The sequence below is a fragment of the Tympanuchus pallidicinctus genome, unplaced genomic scaffold (genome assembly GCF_026119805.1).
Source record: "Tympanuchus pallidicinctus isolate F22 unplaced genomic scaffold, pur_lepc_1.0 scaffold8, whole genome shotgun sequence".
Lineage (NCBI taxonomy): Eukaryota > Metazoa > Chordata > Aves > Galliformes > Phasianidae > Tympanuchus > Tympanuchus pallidicinctus.
Window position 1 is genome coordinate 21,078,035 of NW_026294802.1, and position 22,327 is coordinate 21,100,361.

Genomic DNA, 22,327 nt, shown 5'->3' on the forward strand with positions numbered 1-22,327 from the left:
AACATGCTTGTTCACTGGTGTGTAAAAGGGAAGCTGAGGAGAAATGAATTTGAATGCCTTTTAGTTGGGATTATGGGCATATGGTGCGGTGCCATTTGTTTTCCTCTTCCTGCTCTGCAGTGGGGCTTTAAGACCTTCACACATTTGCCTTTATCTGTCATGTCAAAAGGGGAGACAGTGAGAGGCCTTTTTTCTGCCCTTCTGCGAGGCTGTCCTCACAGCCTCTCACTTCACTCTGCACTTTGCCGAAGGAGCGGTCCTGATTTTCAGAATAAGTGCAGCCAGATTGCAGAAGTGGATTAAGCAGCTCCAATTTATTTTTATTCAACTTCTCAGTGGCTCTTGACAGAACTTTTGCTATTTTCCAACAGCAGAAGGGGATGGATTTGAGGGGAGAGGGCAGACATGATGTCCACGGTACCACATGCGCACAATACATTTGGCAGCTGGATGGTTAGGTTTTATTGTTACGGCACTATATTTAGTGTTTTGTAGAAAGCTACTTAGGGAGCCACTTCCCTTGTTGTACAGCAGTTTGTTAGCTGTAAGATCCAGACATGAGCCCTTAATTACGCCTAGCATCTCCGCAAAAGCAATTTTGGTTCTCTTCCCTGCCTCATACGGCATCTTGGGATGCTCTGCAATTGAATGTGAACAAGCTATTGTTTAACACGGATTTAAATCATCACAGAAATGTTCTGTAGCATCAACTGGGAACGCCTGCTCCCATCTGCCCTGCTCATTTCTCACAGTCACGCTGGGAATGAAGGCCAATAATCACAGAAATTTTGTTTAAAGGTTAAGCACAGAGGAGTGTATCTTCATGTGCCATGTGAGTTAATTGCAGGTGAAGATGTGCCTCAGAAACACTTAAAGAGGAAAGTACAGACTGATACTGAGCATCTTTCCCAGCTCTCATAAGCATCTTTCCAGTCACTTTCCAAAGATGTGTATTTATTTTTCAGAGGACTTGCATTTGCAGGACACTTAAAAGCTAAAGTTCTCTTAAAAAAAAATATGTCTGGCACTGCTAAAAGACAATGTGAATCTGCTCCTGCCCCTGACACAAACCCTCTGTGGCAGACTTTGAGCAGTCACTGTGTCACAGCATCACAGCCTGACCCTTACACTAAGCCTGTAGTCTGAACAAAAGTCAAGTCATTCATTTTTCTTCTGAAAAAACATTATTGATGGCTTTAACATACAGAAAAGGTATAAACCATTGGCTAAATGTAATTGAGTACTTCCTATATTTGATGCTCCTTTTGTCCCAACGTTTCTGTTTCAAATAATGATGAAAAAGTTGTGTTACATTTACATCAAAGGAAAGTTGTGGAAGCAGAAACATGAATAACAAACACATGCATAATGTGATTCTGAACAAAGAAACCTGTGCTGGAATAGGCTACATAGGAACACATGTATGTCATTGTAGCATATTGCTAACACATGCAGGGATCATCTCGATATGCTTGGGAGCAGCTGAGAGCCTGTTTTGAAGGTAAATTTGATAGAAACTGCTTTGCTAGTACAGTGACAACAACTGCTCCTTACGTCTTTATAGACTGCTTTCCACAGCTGTTTATTGCTGTGCTATGCAGGTTTCCATATACAATGGTGTTCCAAAGGGAGAAGGAAAAGTGTATGTAAAGAAGAGTAAATGGGAAGATTCACACACACACACACAAAATAGATGATCATAACTTTCTGAAAGGAGTTTGTACACATCTTTAAAATGATTTTAAAGCGGTTCAGCAGCTTTTCTTCTTTGGGAATTTGCAATATTGCCAGCTCTTCAGTGAAGCATGGAACATGTCCAAGCAGCCACCGCTCTGCATGGGAGTGAGAATGCATTTGTCCGGTGTTACTGGAAGGCTCTGGCTTTGAGCTCTTTTTGGAATCCTGCACAGACACTGTCTATGACATTGAATGTATTCCTGCTTCCCTGTGCTGAAGCTCTGGGCCCTGTCCCACTCTCCTTTACATCACCCTATTGACTACTGGTGTTCAGCACCGGATTTTCCAAATGCTCATCATCCATAATATTGCAGCAGATTTTCAGCAGTGGGAAGCCACCAGCTGTGACATTTACAGCCAGGCCCAAATTCTCAAAAGAACTTGGCATATTGCCCCAAATCTGATCCCAGCCACGGATGTGCAGTGCTTTCCAGCAGGAGTGAGAGCCCCGATATTCGGACCAAACCCCATTCTGCACAGAGGAACCTTGGCTCAGATGTGTGCCGTCAAGATGAAGGGGGAAGGAAGCGCCTTTCAGACATGGGGATCTGCTTTGTGGTGTTTGCTGTGCCACAGGGCAGCAAAACTGAGAATGCAGCTGTTACAAAATGATAGTTACAAACAGGAAGAACCCATAAATACAAAACGCATTTTACATTAAGGAAGTCACATGGCTGGCCTACTGCATTTTGTGACTGATGCGAAATTAGCCACTCAAGTTTGGCACATTACAGCTACAAAAACTAAGCAGGTCTTTAAACTGTGAGTCTGTAAATTACCTTTAGTAGATCTACGAAAGGATTCCAAGAGAACAAGATTTATGTTCATTATTCTGGGATCTTATGTTTCCACCTATAATATCACTGAATGATGCTTAGTGGTGATGGGAGTTTTGAAGATCATAACCACTGAATTACTTTTAAAGTAGGTTTCTTGACCTTCTGCCACACTAAAAACGTAGCTGAAGGTAAAATCAAGCAGAGTGAAATCATTGAATGATTACTTATTCAAGGGTCAGCTGACCTTCTAATTGGCCCTCAGAAATTATCCTATCTACTTTGAGAGCAGAGTAATGAAGGCAGTTGTGCAATTTTTAGACTAACCCCAATATACGTTAAAAAGACAAACAAGAAAGCATCACACACAAAAAAATCACCAAGCCAAAAACAAGCAAGCAAACCAAGACTCCACCAAGACTTAGGTGGTGAGTAAGGTCACTGTATAGGGTGCTCCTACAGCCTGCAGATAGACAAAGCTGCAGGAGATAACACGTGGTGCAGGAACGCATGGCAGCACTCCTGGGGCTTGCCTCAGGGACAATCTCTTGCTCTCCATTTGTATTTTGGTGTGTTGCTGGTATGCTCAGGCTCCCACAGTCCTTCACAGCAAGTAAATACAGACGTATCATGCCTGAACACTTTCACAATATCCCCCACATACACAGACAGTGCCTGAAACCCTGCCCTGTCAAGGTCAGTGGGAGCATTTGTCACTAACTTCGATGCAGGCAGGATTTCCCCCCTGGACACACACCTCCAGGAAGTGTGTGCATGCGAGTGTATGTGTATATACAGAAGCTTTACAGTACAAAGCACTCAGAGAAAGGCATCTTCTCTCTTTAAATGTTTTTCTATGATTTGGTATTGCATTAAATCAGACTCTGACTATCAAAGCCACAGTTTCTTGTGACTTAATGGCGTTAAAGAGCCCTTCTTGCTGGGAGCTCTGCAATAACAATCAGGCTGGAGGAAGAGGAAGCGAGCTGTGTAGCACACTCTGTACCTTCCAGCCACCAGCTATTGTTAGAAGCACGTTGCTCCAGACAGAGTGGCAGCAAGGCACGGAGTGGGAAGCAGGTGTAACCTGCCAGGAACACCAGTCCAGCAAAAGCTGTTCTTTAATCCTGATGAGTACCCCTCCTTCTCATCAGTTGAAAGAGATTTTGCATTCTTATTGATCAACCCTTGAAAGCTTAGATAATGCCATTTTGGCAACCTAAAAGTTCATTTTGTCATGTTAGTACTTTGGTCATTCATCTGCAAAGTCACTGATCTTGTTTTCTACTTCTCTCGGTCATAGCATAGCATTTTAGATGCAACACTTAGATCCCAAGGAGCATGTTTCCAGACGCTTAGCTGTCGTCTGGATTCTTTATGTAAGAGAATAAAATCTCTCCTTGCATGCCCTGCCTACCCCATTCTTTTTATTGTGTATTATCCACAACTAGTGGAGGCTGCCCAGGCTCCGGCAGGTCTAATGGAACACTTCATTCAGAACAGGCATGTAGAGCTATGCCCAGCAAGGCTGGCTGGGTTTGGGCTGCTGCTGGGTGACCCAAACTGAGCTCAGTAACCGCACCCCAGTGCATTGCTGGAGAGCTAGTCTGCCCTTGGCAGGCCCAGATCTGCTCTCAGTCACCCACTGAGAGAGTTTATAAATGTCCTAGGTGGTGGGCCTACCTAGAGTATATAAAGCCAGCCGCCTACAAATTTAACCCTTTTTTTCATTTAGCGTGGGAGTTACTGTCCTGCAGTGCAATATTAAAGCCTGTTTAGTTCACCATGCTCTTGATCTGCAGCCTGTACTATCACCTTGGTTTTGGATACCTTCCTCTTTGCTGAGTGCTTGCACACTGCAATACAACATAAATAAGCAAGTCCAGTTGAGCTGCCACGCTGTAAACAAGCATGATGAAAAATCGTGTCTGTGCCTGCTACATGCCATCATGACATTGTCTCTGCTCTGTGTCCCGATTGAGGCCTGCAGGTGAAGTACTGCTTCGTATACCCAGATCTTGAAATGCATGCCCTGGCTGTTCCCTGCTCAGGGCTGTACATCACCTGCAGGACACAGCTTGGCCAGGTTGTCAGTGGACCATATGAAGGCCTGGCATTTTCGATCCCTTACTAAGCACTTTCTCTGCTTGTCTCTTGCATGTTCTTTCTCCTTATGGTTATTGGTCATCTTTTACCATGGCATCATTGTGAGGAAAAGGATGCACTCTTGTTTCCTTCTACCCCTCTGCAGCAACTTCAGCTTCAGTCAGACTTTTCCAGATTTTCTTCAGAAGCTGGCTCGAAACACTGCCAGTGTCCCCAGGCGTCCCCTCAGCAACTCTTTCACAGTTTTCTCATCCTCTTCCCCAGTTGTTCTTATGCCATCCATGGCTGATTCGGCCTTCTTCCTAGTAGACTGACTGGAAGGATGCTAAAAAGCAATGAGAAAAAGAAGTCAGAAACAGTCTTTACACCAGGGAAAACTCTCCAATTCAAATAGTCCCTTTGTGTTTGGGAAGAAAAATACATTTTGTATCTCCTTACCACATGATTCCCCAGTCATTTGCACTCCTGAGCTCTGTTGCAATTTTACACTTGCTGCTGATATGTATGATTTAGCCCAGAGCTGCAATGTATAGATTCAGACTATGGGAAGAAGGCTGCAGACTTTGTACTAGTAGTCAGCTGAGCTTTATTTTACACAGTGGTGATATTGGACAGCAACAACTTAGGTGCCATTTTGGACTGAACAAGATACATTTGACCCTTCTCTGTAGTGGAAACATCCATCCATCTACATGCCCAAGCGCTGTCATTGTCTCCTCATTTATCACTTCCCACTTATGACATCACTTTGTCTAGTTAACAGCAACTTACCATCTACGGAGCCAAGAAATTTAGAAAATGTTCTGATTTTCATACCAGGAAAGGCCATAAGGTGCATTTTGCATATCAAATGCCTCAGAAACTGGTTTTGTGAAACTGTAAGCACTCAAAACGCAAGTGCATGCAATCCTATGCTAGCTGCTTGTTGTTTTTGCTTTTGGTGCATTGTTTTTGTAGTCTAATAAATCTTCTCACAGTCTGCTTTGCATCTTTCCATCTGGTACTGCTGATGTCAGATTAAGGAATGAAGAAGGAAGAGGGCAAGAAGCTGCCCCCATTAGGAACTGGGCTGGCACACTCGGCACACTCCAAGCCACAGTACATAAACTCCTTAATACAAAATCCAACCCCCCCTCTAAAAAAAAAAATAAAAAGAAGAAGCACCCTTGTAAGAGCAACAGACTCGTCTGCCTAATTCTTACAGAGGTGTAATGCTGCCAGCTGCTCTCACTGAGGCTGTTTCTCATCCTGGGGTCTGGGCTGTTGCTGTGTGAAGGGGTCAAACAGTGCCCTGGGGACAATGGTTCCTGCAGCTCACTCCAGCCCAGCAGGACTGGCTAGCTGGGAGGAAGCACCATGCAAATACGCTTGTGCTGTCACCAGAGATGGTCAAGTCATGAAGCAGAATGGCTTCAAAGCTGAGCCCAACACCATCAGCTCTATGTAGAACTGACTGGGATGTGAATCTCTCCTGACAGTGAAAGTGCCTGCAACAGAACAGTGAAACCCAGGCTATCTACAGATGTCTGTTGGTGCCTCAGCCCTACACCTTGACTGGCTCTTCTCCGAGCCCTACAGCACTAATGCTATCACAATGTGTGTGTCCCCTCTGCAGCCAGCATGCTGGGAGGGTAATGCAGCCATACCTAAACCCACTGTGAAAATCAGAAGCAGTTGCACCTGCGCTGTCTCTAATATTTCCATCACCATGAGTATCCAGCCTCCTGTAAAGGAAATCCATATGTTATCTTGTAATGTTAGGAAAACAGACACTTAGTGTAGTAACCTGTACATTGACTGTTCCATTGTCATGTATTGCTGCTCCAGAAAAGCAGATCAGAGATGACACGTATCACTGGAGAGATGCTAACCCTTTCTCTGTAGCTAACACCTTCACAGTATTTCTTTTTTTTAATTCAATGCACTAGTGTGCTTTAATATTGGATTGGCCGAAAGCACTTTTTTATGTTCTATTCCCAAATGTCAGCGATCAAGAGGGAGAAGAAGACCGGTGCTGATGGTCTCTGAGAGTCCTCTGCCACAGAATATTTTAAGAATTTAGATGGTAGAACACCTTCCTCCAAAGCACTGTTTGTAGAGTTTAATGAAACCTGTATGTATTTTACAAATCTGACTGGGAGAGAATCTCTTAAATTTAGAAGAACTTGACACTACTGTAGCTTGTCTATATTGAAAAGAAAACTAATTTCAACATGTTAAAAATCCCACTAAAGTGGAAATTTCCAGTTCTAATCTGCTCTGAAGATCACACAAATAACATTTCATATCTTTATGGCAGCAGATCAGAACAGCATCATTCTTTTCTTCCATATGGCAAGGATGATGCAAAATAATAGCTGAAATAAGAAACAAAAAAAAAAAGAAAAAAAATCTGTGACAATTTGAAATACAAAGAAGAGCTTCATTGAAACAATCTCTTTGGAACATCATCCCTCCTAACTCAGAGCTCCTCAGCACGCGTTTGGCACAAGCTCTGCTACGGTTTGCTTCTGCACTACTGACAGCTAAAGATGCAGGATCCCAGATGCATTTTTTTCTCCACCAAAAGCGACTGGCGTAAAATCAAACTAGTCCTGTGCTGTCTGGCTTGAAGTCCCTCTGCAGAACACAATAGCTATCCTACTAATGTTCCAGTATCTTCTTTCAATTGAGTGACTGGATGATTACTGAAAAAAGAACAAATTTGTTAAGACAAGCATTTTCCCTCCATGCCAGCACCAGGCTGGACCTTTCCATGTCCTGTGCAGGCCATAATGGATGACAGTATCTCCCTGAAGAGCTAGTGGCATTGCAAAGAGGCCATGCCTCTACTGCTCCGAACAAGGAGCTTTTTACAGCAAAACAGCTGATATGAATGGCCTTTTTTGTCTGTGAAGAAAGTGTGTGTTTCCAGGCATGTGCAGGGCACAGAGATGGCAGCTGCTGAGGGAGCAGTGCTTGGCCAAGCTAGAGATCCCGCTAGGCAGAACCAAAATAGCACATGACCTCATCACCCATTATTAAAGAATAAGTTGTCCTGCACTACGGGCATCAATCCTCCATGACTCCTTCACGAGAGTCTGGGGTGAAAGAGTAATTGACGGGAGTTAAATGTCCACTAACACATACACAAAAAGGCTCATAGGTTCTACCATTCTAATAAAAAGTAACAAACAGAAGCTAATACCTTTTATTCTTTATAAAGTGATGGGGGAAAAAAACATTGCAGAAATATAAGCAACTGCCCTAAACTTGCCATTTTTAAAACATAAATGCAGTGTTTTCTTCCATGCTAGATCCTCAGTGATGCTGTTTCTATTCTGCTCATTTGGCAATTTGTGAGATGAATTGGAGACCTGAGATATCTCACCCAATTTGAATTCATTTCAGTGAATTTCTTTTCCCCTCCAGTGATATATTTACATATCGTCTGCACTTACTTTACGATCTTCTTAAAATCAAGTCATCACCACCTTGACATGTTTACTTAGAATTACATTTTTTTAGACCAATGCACGTTTAGACATGAGAAAAAACTTTTTCTCTCAGGGAGTGGTCAGGCACTGGAATGGCCTGCCCAGAGAGGTTGTGGAGTTGATGTGCCTGGCAGTGTTCAAGAGGCATCTGGATGAGGAGCTGTGAGATATGGTTTAGTAGCTTTGTGGTAGCAGTGGTAATGAGAAGACGGTTGGACTAAATGATCTTCCAGGTCGTTTCCAACCTTATGATTCTATGATTCTATAAAATTATGTTTTTCCTTGTCCAAAGAAGACACAGACATCTTGTAAGAATAAAGTTCTCTGGATCCTTTCATAGGAATGTTCACATACACACTAGCAAAGAGGTTTTGTGTTCTACATGCATGGGTAGTTTGGAAGATATATATGCAAAACAAAGCATGCTGCTTTAGATACTAGCGTCACATTCTATTGATCATGCATGTGAGACTGATCATTATGAAACCAATGGACAAAGCAGCTGACATTGCTATCCATCTTGAGTATAATAAAAATTCATTTAGTTTTAATTTCACTTCATGGAAATTGGAAATTTCCCCAATCATTGTATCGATTATATAATTATTATTGTTAAGTAGTACAGTGCTGAAAGGTGCTGCAGGCCACGGAAAATGATCAGTAATACGTTCTATGGGAAATCACGTACATTAAGAGTGGTGAATCACCCTTCACTGATAATACAGGAAAGAAGAAAATGCAAGTCTATTTTATACTGAAGCAGTGACTATAGAAACCCATGCCCAGAGTATGGAGCTACCTGAGAAAGCTTGAACCCAGCTCTCCCCTGGGACAGGGGGTGCCCTGCGCAGTGTGACTATGAGAGGTCCCATGCGCAGAAGGCATTACTCCTACAGGGGACAGAGCCTTGGGGCAGAGACATGCTGACATCTTCAGAAAGGGAAAGTACAGGTTTCTGTCTTTTCCTTGCTTACTTAGGGAAAATGGACTCTGATCTGGAGTACACTAAATGGAGATACCTGACCCACACAGCCACATCTCATCTTCCTCAGAAGCCACCAGCAGGCTGGGAGCTCTGGAGCAGCTGGCCATGGCTAAGGACAAGCAGCTCCTCCTCAGTCTTCGGGCAATTCCCAGAAAAGGGTGGAGGCTTACATCTTTTCCATCATCTGAAGAGCTCATGCACATTAGTCTTCCTCCCCTCTTCCCCTCCTAGGAGCACCAGTGCCCCTCTGGGCACCGCCTGGCACCAGTGGCAGCCACACACTGAAGGACAGAGGGCCCCACAGGAGACAAAGGCAGCACATGACACGTGTTGCCAGGAATTTAGGGCTGCTCCTGAGGAAAGGGATCCAGAAGCTTCTCTGAAACTCACGTTGATTCCTGTGAGGCTCTGGAAGTCGTTGGGACTGCAGCATTTCTTCAGGACCCTCCTTCCGGAGGAGCCACCTCAGGGCCAACTGCCGCCACGCAGCGGCAGGAAGCCACACCGCTGGTCTGCCCTTTTGTGTCTGAGGGCTGGACCTTTTCCAGTCGTGGGTTGTACGGCTGCTGCAGAAGCTGCTTCTGGCCACATGTTAGCATAGGCTGTGACAGGCTGTAATTTCAGGGCTGAGGCAGTGCTTGATTTTGGAGCACAACAAAGGGGATCGCTGCTGCACAGGAGTTCCCAGTATGTACCATGATGGCTGCTGTCATGGGTCCCTAGCTGGTGGCAGGCAGGCTGTGATGGGAAAACTGATTAGGAGCTGAGTCTGCAGATTCTGCCAACAAGCAGGGGTTGTCAGCATGATGAAGTCTATCAGTATCCTAATTCTTCAAATCAGCATTTGATTTTAAAATTCAGCAAGACTTACGGAGCCAACGTTTAGCGGAAAACACAACAGATGTCAAGAGATTCATGCTAAAACTGGGAGAGAGAGCTGTGTGAATGAAGCACAGGTGGGCTGAACTGCAGTCATTTTACCTTCAGGAAATAAAGTTTTGCACTAGGAAAAAGGTCTTTCGTGGAAGTCTGAAATGACATTGCTTTGAGGCCACTGAAGCAAACCGACACCACCTGTGGAGCGCCTGTTGCTGTCCCACAGCCTTCACTGGAAAGGACTGGAAGGAAGGCACAGTGAAACCAGTAGGGAAGCGCTGCTCACAGCTGCCCCAACATTGTGTTTGCACAGGGAGTTTATACCAGGGATATGAAGAAATTGTTCCCTTCAGTTTCCATATCAGGTTTTCAGATCAGCGCTCTTCCCAGCCTTTCCTCCTCTGGGCTGCTTGCAGTGTGGAGTGCTCTTTTCCTGTTTACCCTTGCATGCCTTTTATTACCAGGCAGGATTTTTTTTTTTTTAAAGCACACTCAGGCGCCTGCTTGTTTTTTCTAAAGCTCTACGGGGATTTGTTGGCGTCTTTTGTAGCAGGTCATCCTGTTTTCAGACAAAGTTCCTGTCTTGTTAAAAACAATCATTTCTGGATGTCTCCGTATGGCTCCTGCTTTTAATCATCCTGAGTCCTTGAGCCACGTAGTCCGCACCCCATTTATGTAGGTTGTGTTTGTTTGTTTGCAGCTAAAAAAAAAAAAAAAAAAGAGGAAGAAAGTAAAGAAAGGAAAAGCCACTGTGGCACACTCAGGCAATGAGTTGCAGACAGAGTGGCGGCAGCAGCCAGCCCCTTTTCCACCGTTGACAGTGCCCTTTCCTCTGCGGGTGGGAGCAGACTGGCTGCAGATGTTGGGAGGGGACCAGCCAGAACAGTGCTGCTGGGCAGGGTCTGCACTCAGAGCACCTTGCTGAAAGAAGCACATGGCAACAATCATACAATCACTGAATCACCAAGGCTGGAAAAGACCTCCAAGATCATCCAGTCCAACCATTTACCTATCACCAATATTTCCCACTTAACTATGTTCCTCAGTATAACATCTAAACATTTCTTGAATACCTCCAGGGATGGAGACAGTGTTCTATGTGGCTCTAAAACCCATGAATGGACAGTAATAATGCTAGTCTAATTCTATATAGCTTGTTGGCTTTAAATTTAATGCTGAGAGAAAAGCTCAGACAATTCTCTGCCATATTCCATTTGTTTTAATTCTGTACATGCTTCCTATAACTGTAGCAAGGGCAACTAACAAGAGTGCATCCATGTAGCCAACACCTCCTGTGATGAGGGGATTGCTGTTTTTTAAGTTACAGTAAGGCTGTGACAGGTATCCTGCATGGCTTACTTTGAAACAGAGATAGAAAATTAGCCTTTTGGTAGAAAATATTCTTGATCATGGGAGGGCAGCTAGCACCTCTTAGCTAGTCCCACTTCCAAGCTGGTGGCCAGTAACATGCATTTTAAGAGTTAGATGTAAATAAACAATGATTGGTGATAAAAAAATACTTGAGTGTTTAACAAGCATATTTCATACCCTTCATGTATTAATAGATGGGGAAAATAATTCCACAGAAGGTGGCATGCCTTTCCCTAAGCTGGGACTAGAAGTCCAGTCTCTTTCACCTCTCCCAAAAGGAAGGTCTCACTCTGTATGCCAGCTTGTGTTGCTGCTCTGGAGCAGAGAACTGAGAAACAGAGAACTGAAAAAAGAGTGAGCTCTGGAGCTCGCATTTTCCAGCCTCCTATCCGCTGGGGAGTACTGCTATTACAAACAGCAAATAATAAAAAAAGACAACTAATGCATTCTCCATTCTCCTGGCTCCCACATCCTAAGGGGTCTTGGGCCACCTCTCTGGGGCCATCTATTCACATCAGGAAAACTTACTTTCAAAGGTGCCTTCCAGAGTTCTTTCGTGTGCTGTTATGTTCCAGGAGGTGATGAAATGTGTTTCAAAATATGTATATTTAAAGGTGTTGTGGCTTGCAGGTCCATCAAGAGAAACAGTCTATTATGTACTTCCTTATGCTGAACACTCCTGCAAAATGATCATCAATCAAAGCTTCAGTCTTTGGTAAATTTACCCCTGACAGTTCTTATACGAAGATGTTACACAATCCCTAACCCAAATGCTTTGATCTCCTAAGTCAAAGTCAATATGTCCAGCTGGATAAATAGCATTAAGCCCAGCACTCTTCCTGTGTAAGTGATAAAAAAACTGATGAAGTCCTGACTTGCAGAAGCACAGGTGCTTTAAATCAATGGACTACAGTTCACCAAAGCTATTAATACCAACCCTGGAAGTCCAGACTGGAAGCAAAGAGCTTTGTAATTTTAATGTACCTTAGTTCAGAACCGAAGTTCAAATGAGGTTATTTCCAGATGGCCACAGACACTGGGATGGTGCGGGTCAGTTAAGCCGTTTGCTTTAACTGGACTAGAGGCACAGAGCTGAGACTCAATCTCTATGCAGCACAACAGAGTGAACTTTCCCAGATGTGTCTGCAGAAATGGATTTACAGCCTTGTCCCTGGTCTCCATCCTAAACAGTCCTCTCTTCCTACGCATTAGAGATGTTCCCCTCCCTCCTTTTCTTAGGAACCTCAGACTTTTTCAAAACTCATTTATTCTTCTTGGACTCCAAACTGACTATGGTAAGAATGCCTCTTCTTCCTCTTCCTCTTCCCTGTGTTATCATGGGCCCACAGCCCCTCTCTGTGGGTAACAGCAGGGCTCAGGCAGGTTTCCTGCCCTACAACTTCCTCACATCCCAGCATCAATAATCTATTACAGATTCTGCCTTAGTGCCCATTCCCCTCCTCCCCAATAATAATGAAATTCTTGAAAGCTTGAGATAAATATCCTGTTACAAAACAGATGATCAGGATGCATATTTCTTTCTTCCTCTAAGTCACTACTTGTGGGGGAGTGGAGTTAGTCTGTTTAGCCATATGGATAGTTTTTCATCACTCACAAATGTCACTGACAGCAGGGCAAAAAAAAAAAAGTTCTTTGACATGATCTTTGGATTGTGTCAGTTAAAACCCCCAATTCTTGGAAGGTAAAATTCACCCTGGCCCGAGGGCCACTCCATAGAAAATACTGGCCACATGTTCTTATGAAAACCCTGAAAACATATGAGAAATTTCAGAAGAACACGAATCTTATGCTAAGAAAACCCTTGGAGGAAATCTCTGAAAGAGTCGGATAAGAGGCACAGGGCTGGAGCTGCACAGACCTACATGACAGAGGCTGACGTAGGGAAAGTGTTGGGGTCACCTTGTAACCCCTGCTTGGGCCTCACTGTGCCAGAGCTGGATCTGATCCTCCCAGCATGTCTTCCCCATCTCATCTCTGTTCTCTATGGTCAGAAGTTCATTTTCTCCATCTTTCTAAAAGAGATGCACTGAATGCAGCTTAATGGATTATCAGCGCCCCTGATCGATTCCAAGCCCTGAGAATAAAAAGCTTTTGGTTAATTTCTCTGTAATTTTGGCCTCATCTGCCTTCTAAAGCAATATATTTTTGCAGTGACTCAGTTGCAAAATCAATGTGAACTATGCTTATAAAAGAAAATAGACAATCAACATCCTGGGTCCTATCCCAGGCACTGCTGATGCCCTTATTATGTCAGCTGATCTTAAAAAAAACTGCTTTAATACCAGTCATGGGGAGGTGAGGCGCTGCCATTTAAAATGGGTTTTGCTGCACAGACCGCTGTTATTCTAATTGTGAATTTTGCTATTGTTCCTTGCTACTACTTTAATGTTACAGTTGTTATTTATTATGGAACATATAAATGAAGAGAATTGGGTCAATTTGCCTACAATTGTCTACCAACTAGAACCGGAATATCTGCTGCTCTATTTGTTTCCAGTCCAGTTGGTAGCTTGAGAATACTGATCATCTTACTCAGCTGAGACAAAGAGCAGCCAAGTGATTGAATCGAGTGATACTTCCTCAGTGGAGAGTGGCAGATTTGCATCTGACAATTAGAAGATTGTAATCAGCGTTCTCCCATACCAGTATATCTCTAAGCTTTAATGATTAATAACGTAGCCTTCACACATTTATTTTTGAGGATTTTCAGAGAAAAAAAAAAAAAGTCCAGCTAACAAAATCCTTCAAAGAAAGTGTCCTGTTGTACACTGAGGTGCCCTGCCCTGGCTGTCAGTGCTTAGAAGCTGAGCAATGCAGGTAGGTGACCTCCCCCTGTGCAGAGTAAGAGTTTGTGCCCACCTGATGTAGCAGAGGCATTGCGTGCGTTCTCAATGAGTCTCAAAGGAGTGGGAGCAATTATTTTAAAATAATTAGTCTACATCTGAACCTAAGAGAGACAAATTTTATCAGTGAGCTCTCTCAGCAGAGAGCTATGGTATGCAAGAACTCATGTTTATTTGCCTCCAATTTTCTCTGAGTAACTACGTGAATTGACACGGGTGGCAGTTGAAAGCACTGGACTGTAGTGAAGATTGCTCTCATCCTGAGCACTCACTGCAGAAGACTTAGTTCCTTTATTTACTTTGCACAGATCCTGGAGAGGAAATATGAGGCACTGAAAGTCCCTTTGTTTTTGCTCATTGGATTTAAGCAGTTCCTCCTGCCCACATCAGAACAATGAATCCCTTCAGTCCACCAGGCTGTGAACGATATAAGGCTACAGATTCACACTGCAGATCTCCAGATTTTCCAATTTTTGGAGAAGCAGTTGGACAATTGCAGCAATAGCAGATTCAAACTTCGAGTCTGCTAATATCAGAGGCAAGTGATAATATGAACCACCTTATGCTAAGAGTCTGAGCTGGCGTGAAGTATGCATTAGTAAGCTAGAAATCCACACTTAAGTTGTCCTCACTAATTGGGAAAATTGCTGTCCAAAAATAAATTAGTTGGAACTCAAGGAACACAGGTTACCTCAGTGATTCCTCACTCATCTCACTGTCTTCCAATCTACGTAAGGATTTGCTAACAATGCCAGTGTATGCAAGCACCTACACATGGATCCTGTTCTGCCTCCATTCCCAAAGAGCAAGTAACATAGCCCTTCTCTGGGGCTGACTCCAGGAAATCTACTTTTTCAGGTGAAAAACTTCCTACAGTTCTTTTCTTGACTAGCAGCCACAGACTGATGTTGTTTTCCTGGTTGATCACTCAGGCATGTCAGCTGGATGCCCAGTACCATTCAGATTTATGACTTGCCTCGTTATGGTATCATGTAGAAGAACAGACAGTGTTTCAAGGTCATGATCACTTGAAAGATTTAATACTTAACCAAGAAAAAAAAAAAATTAATTGGCTGGTTTTATGGGAGGTTTTTGGTCATAAAGGCACAGCTTGGATCAAGATAAAGTTAAAATTACAGTTATACAGGTTTTGTTTCTTTCCTACTTGATCTTTCAAGAGAAATCTTCCCTGAAAATGTCACTTGGACACTGATTTAGCCTGACTAATTTAGGTATCTTGCTCTTGGGAGACAAACCAGTTTTCCTTGTTTCCCTGTGTAATATATTTAGAAGAGCAGTTGCCTTGAAACTTAATCTGCCACATGTCAGTGGGGTGCCTAACCTTGCCTAACCTATTCACCTTGAATATAGGATGTAAGATATGTCAGGAGGTAGCATGGAGGTTGCACTATCATTCTGCGGCCCAAAAACTATGCAGGCAAAAAAGTTAAAAAAAAACAAAACAAAACAAAAAAACCCACCCTTAAAATAAAATGTAAAAAAAAGGTGTTGAGGTGGGTGTGATGATGAAAAAGCTGACAGGCCCTTACATTCGATGGCAGCAATTAGCTCTAAGATAGTAAATTCCAGGCATATGGCATGGCAACTTTCGCACCCTCTTATATGATTTAAAACGGTTCTCACAAATGTTCGTCTCACTGTAACTGTGAAAAATCTCCTGTTTTCTCAAGAATAAAACCGCTCCAATATCTTGCCCTGACAACTGATGCTTCAAAAAATGCCCCAACCCCTCCAAATCCATTTAAGGCAATGATGTGTGTTTAATGCAAGAGAGCAACAATTAGAATATTTTTGACTGAAAAGAACTCAGTTAAGCTGCCAGAAATGTCAAAAGTTCCTTGCTACCCTGGCACTTACGTAATTGTTCTGCGAACACCCACACACCGGAATAGACCTACTCCACCAAAAATTGCAGGGCTGACTCACTGAGTGTTCCTCTACGTATCTGAGGACCCAACCACCTAAGATACATCATCCCCAGCGTAATTCTAATGTGATTTCCCTGATTCAGTAAAGTTACAGTTCGCTTGGGGAAAAAAAGGGATCATCTCCTTCTTTGGGATCCTGGCCACCCATCATGGAGGAAGCAGCCAAGAAGGGCAATGCTGTGGGGCCAACTGGAATGGAAGCAGGCTACTGATGAATCTTCATCCTTGTTTTCTGTATGCTTCAATCGTATTTGGTATCTCGCCCATTACAATTCTGATGTGATCCAGAAATGCTTGACTTCTTCAATCTGATACGGTTGCTACATGAAATGAAGCAGATTGGTGGAAAATGGAACTGAAAGAAAACGAAAGAAGTAACTAACTTTTATAAAAGATTCTGAAGAAAAGCACTATGAGAAAGCAGAGAGGCTTCAACACATCCCTGGAAAGCACAGAGGTATGGACATCTCTACACCAACCTCTTGTCAACACTCAAAGAGAGATTTATCTGCACACTCTAGCCAGAATAGGAAACTTTGGGAAAATGGTACTTCACAGCTATACTACAAAACAACTCGGAGTAAGTAATAACTGAATCTAATTTACCTTTGTGGTATGCTGATGACACCACTGCACCAAATGAGTAACATAAACTGTGACCACAAAAAGCACTGTGATCATCACGCCACGGCATACCAAGTGACAACCTGGTGTTTAGGTTGGACAGTTCTACCGTAGAGACCTCATAAATATCTAAGCATAGTAAAGCCAGGATAAACAACAGCAAATTCTCAAGTCAACACTGGCAGAAATTACACTTGTACGCACCCAGGCTGTGTTGTGTACTGCAAAGCTCTTAAGCACTGAATCAAAGATGCAGAAATAACTACTATGCCCAACTACACCCATACTTTGAGATATATGCCTTTTAAAAGGATAGTACGCCTTAAATATGTATTTTTCTACTAACACGCACAACTCAATACTATCCCAGACATGTTAAATGCTGTTCTGTGGTTAGGGCATTAGCCTTTCCCCATTTGTTCTATACACACCAAACTATTTCTGTGGGTTTCCTTCTTGCACCAACAAAGGTCTCTCAAGCTTCCAGAAAATAAATTAAATAGAGAATTAGGAGGTGTGGTGTCTCCTTGAAATCACTGTAATTTGGCAGTTTTCCTTTCATCTCCCACTACCTGTTTATATGTATGGTTTGGGAGCATGGCAAAGTGTATCAAACTGAACCAACTGAACCAGAAAGCATGACTGTTCCCACTAGTGATTGAAGTTATGCTTCAAATTCAGTGTGTGATTTGATCTCTTTTTTTTAACTGAGTAGAACATTTTAGCATCTAGGTCAGACAGTAAGTTTGGTCAGTACATTTTCTGCACTTGGTGCAGGTCCATGAGAGGTCCCCACGGGGGTTACACCATGGAAGAGCAAAGCAGTCGTGCTAAGCGGGTGCTGCAGGTACCAGGACATGTGTCTGTCCACTTCCCTACTCCTGTGATATCCTGGAGCCAAACTGCATGCTCGGCTCCAGCAGATCCCCAGAACACTTTCCAGGGACCATATAAAAACCAGGCAGCAGAAATTGAATTGTTCATGCCTGGGTTAGATTCCTAATTGCCTCTCTTTGGAACCAGAACATGAGATAGCTGTGCTACAATTCTTTTCCTGAATATGCCTGTGCCAGGATGAAGATCTTTTTTTTCTTACATAATTTGCTGCCCTTGCTCTGCTCCTTGCACAGCTGATTTAAACTGCACCGTACAGAGACACAGCTTGATGATGCCTTCCACAGCCTAGAGCAAGCCTTCAGCTATCCCAGGGGCAGGTTTTATTCCCGTGGTTAAAGTGAGTAACTAGAGAAGGATGTGGGATCAGGGGACCTTGCAAGTGCAGAGGAAAATAAATGTGCAGCATTGGGAACAGAGTTGCTTTCTACACTTGCCTCACACTGTCAGGTTTGGTTCCCTGCGGGATGAGTGAACTGGAGGAAAATGGGACAGGGTTAGTGCAGTGACATGCTCCAGCGATGGCACTATTTCCTCCCCAGGTAAGCCCACGTGCTACTGCCTCATAAGCCCTTCTGAGCACATCAAAATGGGCTTCACTAAAAAGATTACAGCATTTTCTCAGCCACCTCATCTGTGGTGATGCGCGTGCCTGGTATAGCATTGCCTGAATAGCAGGCAGTGTCAGAGATACAGACACCAGAATGCAAAGCCAGGGAACAGACTTTGGACACGGCCGAGCTCTTTGGCACTGGCAGGGAAATAAAATAAGCACATAGTTGTCTCTATGCAAACCACATGATATTCCTGCACCACAGACTGGGAATTATGAAAAGGGATTGCTGTTTTCCTCATCAGAGGTAACAGAATTATACAAATCTGGTTTCCAACATGCAAGCTAATTTATTGATTTATTCTCTGCCACTAAACTTAAGGGAATATCAGTCTTTTCATTCAATCACTGTTCTATTACTCCTCTTGAAGCTTAGTCTGCTTCTCCTTTTCGCTTCCTTTGTACAGTTCATTTTTTATTTGAAAGCTTTCCAATTAACATGTAATTATTTGTAAGGAAAGTATGCCCATACAGCCTTCTGTTCAAGTCTATTATTTTTAAGACAGAGCTGCCCACCTGTTCCACATTTCTGTTGCCAGCAGAATGTGAATGACTACAAGTGACACACAGGTGAATACCACCAAAACTGGTGCTAGCAAGTAGTACTGGGAAAAAAAAAAAAAAAAAAAAAAAAAAAGAGGAAAAAAAAAAAGAAAAAAATGAGCAGAGTGCTGGCCTGTGTGCCCAGCCAACACACTGCATGCGTGCTCTGTGTTGCCTTTCTTGCCCTCCTGTAGGCTTAGTTACATTCTCTAAGAACAGAGAGTCTTATAGCTATTATAGATCTGCTGTGAAACAAGCCTGTTCACTCTGAGTGCCCTGAGGAAAAATTTGGGGAACTCAGGTATGAGCTCCATTAAGACAAGAGTCTATTTTGTACTAACAGAAGTCAAGAGAAAACAAAGCCGCCCGAATAAATGCATTTCCATAGTAGCTGTTAAGTATATTAAAGTCATTCCAAAGTAATTGCTAATTATATTACTTTATTACGAGGCACAATTAAATATGGGCTTGAGGTCATCCAGCTATTTGCTGTTTCAAGGAAAGCACTTGAGTCAAAAGGATTTCCTAAATGGAGCCATTCAGTGTTTTATTTCTCTGACTTTCAGGAATTACTCTAGATGTGAATAATTGGACATTGAATTATTGGTGAAATACTATTTCCATAAATTGTTTGTGCTTTACATAAGACAGCAACATGCTTCACAGGGCACTTTGTTCTCCCTTTACAGCACCCTGCACAGAAAGTACTGACACCATACATGCTGCATTTTATGGTGGGTTTCGTCTGGGATGATTGGTGTGTTTCTATTTCCAAATAGATAATTCACACAAACCAACACAGACAGTTAATTCTCACTTCTACTGAAATTAAAAGGAACTGAGAGAAGGATTCACATCTAAACCCAGAGGTGAGGCTCACAGGCTCTAAGACCCATTAAGAGAAAGAACTAGTTGATGAGTGGATGTCTAGCTTTTAGCATCAAAAGCTGAATGCCTGCCATCACAGAGGCCTGTTCAGTCAAGGCTGACAGTCGTGATCCTCAAAATTCATGGCTAACTTTGAGCTGTCAGTGGAGAAATATGTTCCCATTACACTTCCCAAGCACCTGCGCACCAGCACTGAGCTGAGTTCCATCTCAACCAAAGCCCTGATGCCAGCACGTTTCATGCTCCTTGGCCTCCTCCATTGGGCAACCTCTGCATTTACTTCACCAACATAAAACAGCTCTGAGACAGAGGTTCCCTACCTGCCACTTTGATTCAGACCATCAGTGGGAAGGTGGAAAACCAAGGCTGGGGCTCCTGCTTTCATAAATACTTATTTCTGCCACATGGGAAAGGTTGGATCAAAGGAACAGAAAAGCCTTTCCCGTTTCTTTTTCCTCCCTTTTTTTTTTTTTTCCCCCTCATAAAAAGACAGGCTACAGTCAAATTCTGTTCCAGGTCAAGTGGAAAAGAGCTGTGAACCTGCATCTTTAGAGGAAGAAAGCACTTATGAAAACACTTTCCTATCCTTTCTTCCCAGTTCAAGAAGAAACCTCACCAGCACTAAGCCCCCTGAAGATACCTCTGCCTCACTATCTCAGTGCCCCAAGTTGTGAAGTGGCTCGCAGTGGCCCAGTTGGCCCAGTTTCAAAATGTCTTAGGTATCTGCCTTTTTTTGGTGCTTCTCTCTCCTATTACACTGTGTAGAAAGTCCATCTGCCAAACTCAGGGGTTCTTGTTACAGGGAAGAACATGAGGAACCAGCTAAGCAATGCTGAACTCCATTTTCTACTCTCTTCTGCACCATCTACAGTCAAAAGGTCAGCCAGATAGGCCTTTTGTAATGAAAATGCTTTGAACTGGGATGAGGAGGTTTCATTCACAGCCAGGGAGGTATAAAAAGAAAAAACAAGCAAACAAACCTGAACTAGCCAGAGATGAACATCGCAGGGTTCAAAAGCTGCCTCTGCCTTAACTGGAATAACAATGGTGAACAGGAACAAGCTCTTCTTACTGCTGAGGTACGCTATAAAACCTTCTGGAAGCTGAAAGATAAGTGACCTGGTGATGCTTGGGCCATAGATCTGGTCCTTAATAAAGCACCACATGGTGGCATGGTCCACTCCTGCACATCCTCAGCAACTGACAGGATAAAGTGGTTCAGACAGAAAAAGCAAGGGCATGCATGCATGTGAACACAAAGATAGCAAAGCACAATATAGCTTTCACTCTCCCCCAATCATGTTCAGCTGGTGGGTGCTGAGGGAGGTCCTGGCACAGAGGGTGTCCCTTTTATTGCACGTGTTCAACTCCAGCGCGGCGCAGAATCTCCTGTCTGGCTCCCAGCTCTGCAAATGCCACCCTCAAACTGTTGCCATGCAATGAGCTGGCAGTAGCCATCATCATAACAAGTCTGCCCCCAGATCCATTTGGGAAACACAACTCTCTTGAGCATCCTTCATATCAATATTTATTGCCTTCATATATTTAACCTTAACATTCATAGTATTTCAATCAGATCTGACAGTAGTAATGATGAAAATGGCCTTAAACGCTATCACTATTTATTGCTGCATTACTACTAGGCAGGTAGCTCAATGAGTTTGATAAACTGCTTGCATAACACATATCTTTCAGTTAAAAATGCTGAATGACTAAGAATTTTATTTTAAACTACTGCCATAAAACGTCACTGAAAATGCCCTGAAGATGACAATCACAACATATTTTCCTCCTAAAATATTTTAGTCGTCAAAGATGCAAGTTTACCTTATATGAACATGGAAGCATTTCATAGAAATACATATATATGTATGTTTTAATTGAGATGATAATTTGTTTCTTTTTCCACTGTTTTCAAATCCAAACTCTGAAATGCGAATAATCTTGTCTGTGTTTTTTTTTTTAAAAAAAAAAGGAATCAATGCACACTGTAAGCCCAGGGAACAACGTCAATTAATAACAACATGGACGACAAAGAGCAAATTGTATTTTATCATTGCATTAAGCTTGCTGGGACTTGCCACAGTATTATACTAAAACTGCCTCCACCTCCATCTCCAGGGCCATCACTTGGTATCACTCCTGTTTGTTTTCTAGATAGACCTATAATTTTTACCATGCCAGCTCCAAAGAGTTGGCCATCATGCCCTAGCCCTTACGTGGGTGAGAAGGCCAAAACATAGCAGAAAGGGGGAATAATAATAATAAAGATAATAATAACGAAAGCAGAGTTCTACTTTGCTCTGATACACCGACAGCTCTCAGGAGCAGGACAAGCTTTACAGAACGCTTTCCAGCCTTTCATCCGGGCCCTGTCACAGCCCCGCTGCAGGGCCACCTGGGTGCCACGTCCCATCAGCATCATGCGTGCCGGCAGCGCGGGGCCGCCGAGCGAGCGGGATCAGCCCCCGCGGAACGACGTTACCCCCGCGCAGACGCCGGCAGCGGGATTAGCGTCCAAGCCGGGCTTCTCCCAGGTTATTTTCGCTGCTGGTTTTTCACTTACCCCCGCGCCGCTCCCGGGCGCACCCCGCCCCGCTCAGCCCCCGGCGCCGCTCCGCCGTG